The sequence below is a fragment of the Hoplias malabaricus genome, chromosome Y (genome assembly GCF_029633855.1).
Source record: "Hoplias malabaricus isolate fHopMal1 chromosome Y, fHopMal1.hap1, whole genome shotgun sequence".
Lineage (NCBI taxonomy): Eukaryota > Metazoa > Chordata > Actinopteri > Characiformes > Erythrinidae > Hoplias > Hoplias malabaricus.
The window spans coordinates 4290860-4299468 of NC_089820.1; the positions used below are offsets into that span (position 1 = coordinate 4290860).

Below are 8609 nucleotides of genomic sequence, written 5' to 3' on the forward strand. Positions count from 1 at the left end.
AACGTAACTGTATTTGTAGACATAGGGTGGATCATTTTGTGTATAGCAGTATTTGTGATTTGTGTAGAATTGGTGGAAGGATTTACACATTTGTCAAGTATTTGTATTTTGAGACTAATCTCTTGCCATACATCAACCATCCAAAGTCAGTACATGATCTTACTAATGTTCACTAATGATTGCTATCAAATAGGCACAGAAAAACTCACAGAAATGTTCCAACTGGTGTTAAGCAAAAATTAGAGGGTGTTACTGTTAGGCCAGTTCTCTATGGATACTTTCCATTTTTTAAGAAACTTTTGGCTATACAGTATAATCTGGAAAAGAAATTGTACAGGAAAGGAAAGTAAGATTAAATTACGTGAATTAAATGTGTTGCCATGTGTTCAAGATGTTATAATATATGTGAACTATATGACCTCTGTAATTATAAAGACATGGCACAAATTAAATACAGCAAGCCAGATTTGGTGAACCAAAATGAAAAACAACCCAGTTGGCTAAACCAGGCACATTCTTGGTTAACTGAGGAAAATGTGTCCTTTTTAATTAAACACAGTGTAAACACAGAACACTGTTGCCTCCACATCTTCAACTCCACCTATGAGCTGTAAATGCAGAAATTACATTAATGCACTTAAATACACTTACATTACATAAAGTATAAAACGGACCACAATATTTACACAGGTCACAATTTATGTTCCATCTGTAATACAAAATATATACTATAATAGTATATATTTTCTGCTTTGTGACGACTTTTTGTTGTGAAAAGTGCTATATAAATAAAATTTGATTGATTGATTGATTTATAGTATATATTTAGTACTTATATAAGTACTAAATATTCATTCAGATCAATTCAATCAAACAGGAACAATATATAGTTCAAGGAAATATGTTTGTCCAGATTCAATACATATCACTTTTAATGACTACTGCATTCTCAGAACTATTCTACCCCCTCAAGACCCATGTTTTAAGTTTTTATTAGAAGGCAAAAAATAAGATGAAGGTGCTTCTATTTTTTTTCTGCCTCTCAGTTTTAAAGCAGCCTTGTGTATGTGAAAAGCGCTATATAAACTCACAGCACGACAAGTGTGTTTTTTGACAAACTGTGGTTGTAAGGTGACAAAATGTGAAAAAGTTAAATTGGTATGACTACCTTTGCAAGCTGCAATTTAGAGGAAAAGAAAAAGGAATGTTCTAGGAAACAGTAAACACTAATCACATATTTCAGTGCAACAACTGAATTGCTGACAGAGGACTCTATATAAATTAAAATAAAGTCCTACACAAATAGGTACATTGAAGCTACTTAAATGGTAAAAAAATTACTAATTACTGAGAGACTCAGACTCATTATCTGATAACTAAAGTGCTTGTAAACTTCAGTGAATTATTGCTAAAATCTGATTTACTAAAGTACATGAGATTATGATGTAAATGTAAATGCACTCTGACTGTGCTGCACTGATTCATGTCCAACTGATGTGTAGTTTATGAAGCCTCCTGCTGGCTTTACTCTGTAGTTTTTTGATGTTGCTCAGGGTCATGGCCCAGCACCCACTCAGGTCCAAAATGGACAAGCGATGGCAGGTGTCCACCAGCCTAGAAGCTGTCTCCATGGTTACGTCTGAGCGTTTAAGGCTAACGTTTCTGAGTTGTCTCAGTGGCGGCTGGTCAGAGGCTCCAAGTGGCTTGGCACCATGATCTAGAACCAACCGGAACACAGGATCCAACCTACAGGGCATGGCCATCAACGAGAGCTTCTGAAGTTGTGGGGCACCTCTCAGCAAGGCCCACAGTGGACCCCTCAGCGATTGCCAACACAGCACAGGCTTCAGCTGCCTCTGGTCCAGTGAAAAACTGTTAACAATATCAGTAGCACATGTCACTGCAGTGTATGTTATAGCAAAATTACTTATTAATATTACAAATTACCTTTTTAAAATTTTAATTAATATTACATTTTAACAATGTAAAACAATTGTTTCACTGTAAATACACAAATTCTGGAATTCTATAATTTAAACAGAAGAAACACACAAATGAACCAGTTTATTGTAAATGCTTTACAAAAGAGGGATATTATAATGATTCAGGGTGCCTAGATTACTGTTTATATTTGTCTGACACAAAGAAATCCAGGGTGTAATTCACTTTTAAAGCACCGTCCTTAAAATCACGGGTGCGGGTGGTAGTGGAGGTCGTTTCCTGCCAGCTTACCCCAGTTACTTAGTGCAGTTTTTGCAGTGCTGAGCTCAGAGTAGCAAAAACAGGTGCTGTATTCTCCCTAATGTGAGTTGGTGGAATATGACTGATTTTGAAGCTGTAATTTTAAGGTACAAATGCTACCTAGTCCTGCTTTAAACATAAACAAAACCACAATGAACAAAAAAACTAATTAAGTAAAAACCTTTAACTCACTTCAGTGTTAAGGAGCAGAGGTGTGAAAGACAGGGTAAATCCCAGTCTTCCAAGTCTTCATCATCATTTTCGTCTTCCTGGTTAGACCTGGGAGGGTCTATGTGAATAGTGAGTGTTTTCAGTTGGGGGCAAGAACGGATGAGGTCCAGAAAGGGCAGGTGTCCATTTGCCCGGATTCCTTCTAGTGTGAGGGAGATCAGACTGAACCCTGTGTGCTGAAGAGGAGGAGCCAACTCTGAGAGAGCGATAGGAAATTGCAGGGAGAGAAGCGCAACTGACCAGAAAACCTGGCTAAACCTCTGGTTAACAGTGTTGTCTGCCTGAATCCTAAACCTCCATCATCACTGCTGTCATCTTCATCAAGGCAGTTCAGAGATACAGAATGAAGATCAGGACATAAATGTCCAAGAGCATCCAAAGTGTTGAGTGAAACATTTTGAATTTCTTGGATGCCAAACTTCAAAATCTCTCCTTGGTTTCCACCATCTGAGGATTCCAAATCCAATGATTTGTCCAGCTTTTCCTCTAGGTTGAAACTGTTCCCCTTCTCATAAACTCTCTTATCAGTTTTTAACCTCTTATTCCATAATTCCTGAAGACTGGCAACTCTTTCTTTGCTGGTGAAGGCATCCGTTTGGCAAAATTCCCTCTTCCAGATTAGCACACAAGCCTGACCCACGTTTTCTAACGCCACTTGCCGCAGACTGGGCAAGGCAAGCAGAAGGAAGGCCGCTGAAGCAGTGCCAATATCCTCATTCTCTTCCAGACCAATATCAAGAGCAAGAAGCCTGCTCAGGCACTTAAGCCCAGAGCTGTGGGCCAGGGGCAACAGGGCAGCTGGGTGGAGGTGAACACAGCGAGATATGTCCAAATACTTCAGTCCCAGACAGCTATGGGCCACTGTAGCAATCACAGTGTGGTCAGACATAGTTCCAGCCAAAGAAAGGTACTGAAGGTGAGACAAGCTGCTCAGAAGACTGCACAAGGCCGGGGCAGAGACGTTTGTAGCACTGTTAAGATTTAGAGACTTCAGAGACTGAGAAAAGAGAAAAGGAGGGGCGGGGGGAAGAGAGGGAGAGAGAGAGAATGTATTCCTTAATTGCTCATTTACATTTTTCTGTTTTACATAGTTTAACACTATGTAAAAAAATACCTGTACCATTTAATTATTGGATAAGGCTTAAACTGGAAATGAGTTGCAGGCTGTGGGTATATTTACTGATTTTAATATAATCAATTAGAGTTTAATATTAGATATTTCATGACATGGAATTGTAGCTGTGAAGTTACTTTTTCGATACCATATGAATATCAAAATTATTTTCAATATCTAGTCCTGGAAATGGCTCACAAAATGGCAGCTGCTTTCCCATATGACTTTATTGTTCTGAAAATAAAAATCAGTTTTACAGTGTAAATTTGCTGTGAAATGTAACATATCAAGCATTTATGGCACATTTCATCCTTCAGATAAAATGTTTTGGCAGCGTTTATGTTTGAAACTTTACAATGTATACAAAGTAACGATATTAAAAGTATTACAACTGATGGATAAGGAATTAGTATGAATAAATATAAAACTGATTTTGTTATAGATTATTCTTGCATGTTATCAAACTAGCTATACTGACAGGGATGTGTAATGTCTTTGTTAGGTCCATGGAAACTTTAGAAAGCTCATTCACTATGATTCAACTTGTTTCATGAAAGCAATTTGTTATATAATGAATTTTATAATACCAGATCAACATGCAAAAATAACACACTTTAATTTTTAACGGCTTTTAATTTTTTAATTTTTAAAGGCGATGTTCACAATTGTAATTAAAAGAACTTTATATCAAAATTAAATGTTTCGTCTCCAATTTTTAGCTCTCCAGTCTGTTTGCGTGCTAGAAACTAGTCTGGTGTGTTTACAAAGCCCCAGTGTCTGTTATTTAAAAAAAATTAAAAATAAATTAAAAAAAAGCTGGATAATTCCAATCTATCCCTGCTCATGGCAGAGGCATCTGGAGTATTTTTAGACAATGGAGAGAATTCAAAACTTTGAAAAGCATGAACCAAAATGAGGATATTGCTTATGATTGCTTCAGAGGTGGGTAATATAGACATGCAGGGGTTGGACAATGAAACTGAAACCTGGTTTTAGACCACAATAATTTATTAGTGTGGTGTAAGGCCTCCTTTTGCGGCCAACACAGCATCAGTTCGTCTTGGGAATGACATATACACGTCCTGCACAGTGGTCAGAGGGATTTGAAGCCATTCTTCTTGCAGGATAGTGGCCAGGTCTCTACGTGATGCTGGTGGAGGAAATCGTTTCCTGACTCGGTCCTCCACCCCAAAGTGGCTCAATCATATTTAGATCTGGTGACTGTGCAGGCCATGGGAGATGTTCAACTTCACTTTCATGTTCATCAAACCAATCTTTCACCAGTCATGCTGTGTGTATTGGTGCATTGTCGTCCTGATACACAGCACCGCCTTCAGGACACAGTGTTTGATCCATTGGATGCACGTGGTCCTCCAGAATGGTTCGGTAGTCCTTGGCAGTGACGCGCCCATCTAGCACAAGTATTGGGTCAAGGGAATGCCATGATATGGCAGCCCAAACCATCACTGATCCACCGCCATGCTTCACTCTGGGCATGCAGCAGTCTGGTGGTACGCTTCTTTGGGGCTTCTCCACACCGTAACTCTCTCGGATGTGGGGAAAACAGTAAAGCCCAAGATTTGCGCTCCTTGCACCATTGAAACCGACGTTTGGCATTGGCATGAGTGACCAAAGGTTTGGCTATAGCAGCCCGGCCGTGTATATTGACCCTGTGGAGCTCCCGAGGGACAGTTCTGGTGGAAACAGGAGAGTTGAGTTGCACATTTAATTCTGCCGTGATCTGGGCAGCCGTGGGTTTATTATTTTTTTTATACAATCCGGGTCAGCACCCGAACATCCCTTTCAGACAGCTTCCTCTTGCATCCACAGTTAACCCTGTGTTATCAGTGGCTCTTGATGCATCACAAAGTCTTGCTGTTTTGGTCACAGATGCGCCAGCAAGACGTGGACTAACAACTTGTCCTCTTTTGAACTCTGGTATGTCACCCATAATGTTGTGTGCATTGCAATATTTTGAGCAAAACTGTGCTCTTACCCTCTGCTAATTAACCCTTCACACTCTGCTCTTACTGGTGCAATGTGCAATTAATGAAGATTGGCCACCAGGCAGGTCCAATTTAGCCCTGAAACCTCCCACACTAAAATGATGTTTCAGTTTCATTGTCTCACTTAAGGTGGAAATGTCTTTAAACTCGGGAGACAGGTAACTGCATTATCAAAACTGGTACACAACATCTCAATTTTCTTTTTTAATTCAAAGAGTGAATAAATAATTATGGACAAAATAAACTTCAGCCATGTACAAACAACGGTGATTTGTTTTCCCCTAAAACACACCTTAAAAATATGCTTAGCTTCTGAATATAAACAACCAGAGAGAACTGCGATTACCCACAATCATAGATGTTCCCTTTAAGCTAATCTAGTGAAGAAAACAAACAGTTATTTTAATACATTTTTAAGTCTGTTTTATATTTTTATTTCTGTCTTTTGGATTAAAACTGAAAGTTTAATTTATTTATTTATTTGCTGACATTTTGAGGCATTTCTTCTAGGCAATCATTTGCTGGAAATACTGGCAGAGGAGTTAATAAAAAAAATAAAATTAGGGTTAAATAATAAAAAGAAAAATCCCTGTACTAGGTCTCAAATGTCTATATTATAAACAAATGTCAGATAAAACATTTAAAGCAGAAGGAAGGTATTGGGAGAAAAGGAAAGGGAGGGAAAGAGAAAGAGAGTAACCTGGCAGCGTGCAGTTATGAGGCTGCAGATGTTTGCAGTGATAAGGTTGCATGAATGTGATAGTGAGATGTGGTGGAGCTGCGGCTGTATCAACAGGTGCAGAGCCGCACGAGACAGAAGATTCCTCCGAGACAAAAGACACAGAAGTTCCTCCAACAAATCACCAGCTGCACAAAACACACACAGTCAAACAAACACACACACACACACAAATACATCCAGAGAAACACAAATATACACAGACACACAAATACATTTGCTCATTTACACTTTAGTAAGCATTTTCACATTTATATATATCTAAAATACACAATGTAAATTTGCAATTATTTGTAATTGTACAATGTACAACGAAATGTATCCTCCACATTTAACTCATCTGTAGCAGGGAACACCCACACTCTAGTGCACTAGGGGCTGTGAACACACACCCAGAGCGATGGGCAGCCAAACCCAGCATCTGGGGAGCAGTTCAGTGCCTTGAGAATTCAGTCCTAAACCCTCTTCTATAACCATTACGCCACGGCCGTCCTAATAATATAAATTAATACAGTAATATGCTGTGCTATTACTCCATATAACCAAGCAATATTTTAACAAGTTCAGGACACTAGGTAGCAATGCAAACCTTTTACAGGCAATTGATTTTACTAAATGGAGACTTATACCGGGGCGGCACGGTGGCGCAGCAGGTAGTGTCGCAGTCACACAGCTCCAGGGGCCTGGAGGTTGTGGGTTTGATTCCTGCTCTGGGTGACTGTCTGTGAGGAGTTGGTGTGTTCTCCCCGTGTCCCCGTGGGTTTCCTCCGGGTGCTCCGGTTTCCTCCCACAGTCCAAAAACACACGTTGGTAGGTGGATTGGCGACTCGAAAGTGTCCGTGAGTGTGTGAGTGAATGTGTGTGTGTCTGTGTTGCCCTGTGAAGGACTGGCGTCCCCTCCAGGGTGTATTCCCGCCTTGCGCCCGATGATTCCAGGTAGGCTCTGGACCCCCCAGATAATGGATGGATGGATGGAGACTTATACCCCACCTATAATAAACAAACAGACACAGGTAAACATATGGGATACTTACGCAGAAGGCTAAAGGGTCCCATGACGTATCTGAAGAAGTACTGGTTCATGTAATTCTGTGCATAGTCCTGCACCCAAAGATCCTTCATGTTCTTTGCCAGACTGAGGAGGCAGAGCCGAGTGAGTGATGAAGGCTCATCCTCCTCCTCGTCCTCACTGAACTCTTGTCTTTGATTTCTCTTCTCCCTCTCCCTAATTCTCTCCGGCCTGACATCCAACTGGCGAAACAGTGGCATCGCTACCTACAGCAGTCACTGGAACTGTAATACAAGCATGATTTATTCATTTATTTATTTTTAAATAAATGATGTCACATTTTATAAGTTTATGTCCTAAAACGTGCAAGGGTTGTTCAGACGTAAAAGGAAAAGAGCTGAGGATCATTACTCCCCAAATTTGAGCTGAAGATGTCTGGTTTCACAGGGAGTTTTCACAAACTAGAACTTTAAATGCCTAGGGAAAATTTCGAATGGACAGTTGCTTACATTTACAATCTAATAACCTTAGCTATGCTAGCTGCTAGCTATCTAGCTAGCCAAATTCCTTCCCTCAGGAGTCAGACTGAGCCAACAACCCCTTAACCCTGAGATTGTCAACGGTTGTTTCGCTGAATAGGCTAATAATATATGAAGACATTTTGTTAAAAGTCTTACCAAGCCGGTGTCCATTTTTTTTAGTTGTTCTAAAGGGAAGAAATTGCTTGTAATAAATTTTGAGGCGTACCCTTTTCCGAGTTTCATAAAAACGACAGGTTTTATAACTAGACCCCTTCTTTTATTTAATTGGACTTTAATGCTGTAAATACGAGAACTTTGTTTCAGTGTGATAGTCCTATCAGAAGAAAGAGTGAACTCTGTTCTCTTGTATCTCAAATCTCAAATGGCACCCTACTCCATATAAAGTGCACTTTTGCACTATTTGATTACACCATGGTTTATACACCCAATAACCGCATCAAAGGGTGGACATACTTTTAAGGTCTGGCTGAACATACATGGTTTTCTATAAGACATTTTAAGCATGAATTCTTAATAAAGGCTTTCTATTCTATTCTATTTCTTAACCAAACTGGTGAACTTCGTAGGGAGCATAGAGTCATTTGGAACACACCCTCTGACTCTACAACACAGCTCATTCACTTGTAACGACTTCATCGCCCTCTAGAGGACCGGCGCTGACTGCAGGATTGCCAGATCTCAGACACTGGTGAAAGTTGTGTTTATGGTTATGTTTAATGTAATTTTT

At 39.7% G+C, this 8609-nt stretch overlaps 1 pseudogene; it reads right to left on the minus strand.

Moving 5' to 3' along the window:
• Positions 1-546: 546 nt before the first annotated feature.
• On the minus strand, positions 547-8120 carry LOC136679456 (uncharacterized; annotated as a pseudogene).
• Between the last annotated feature and the right edge of the window lie 489 nt (positions 8121-8609).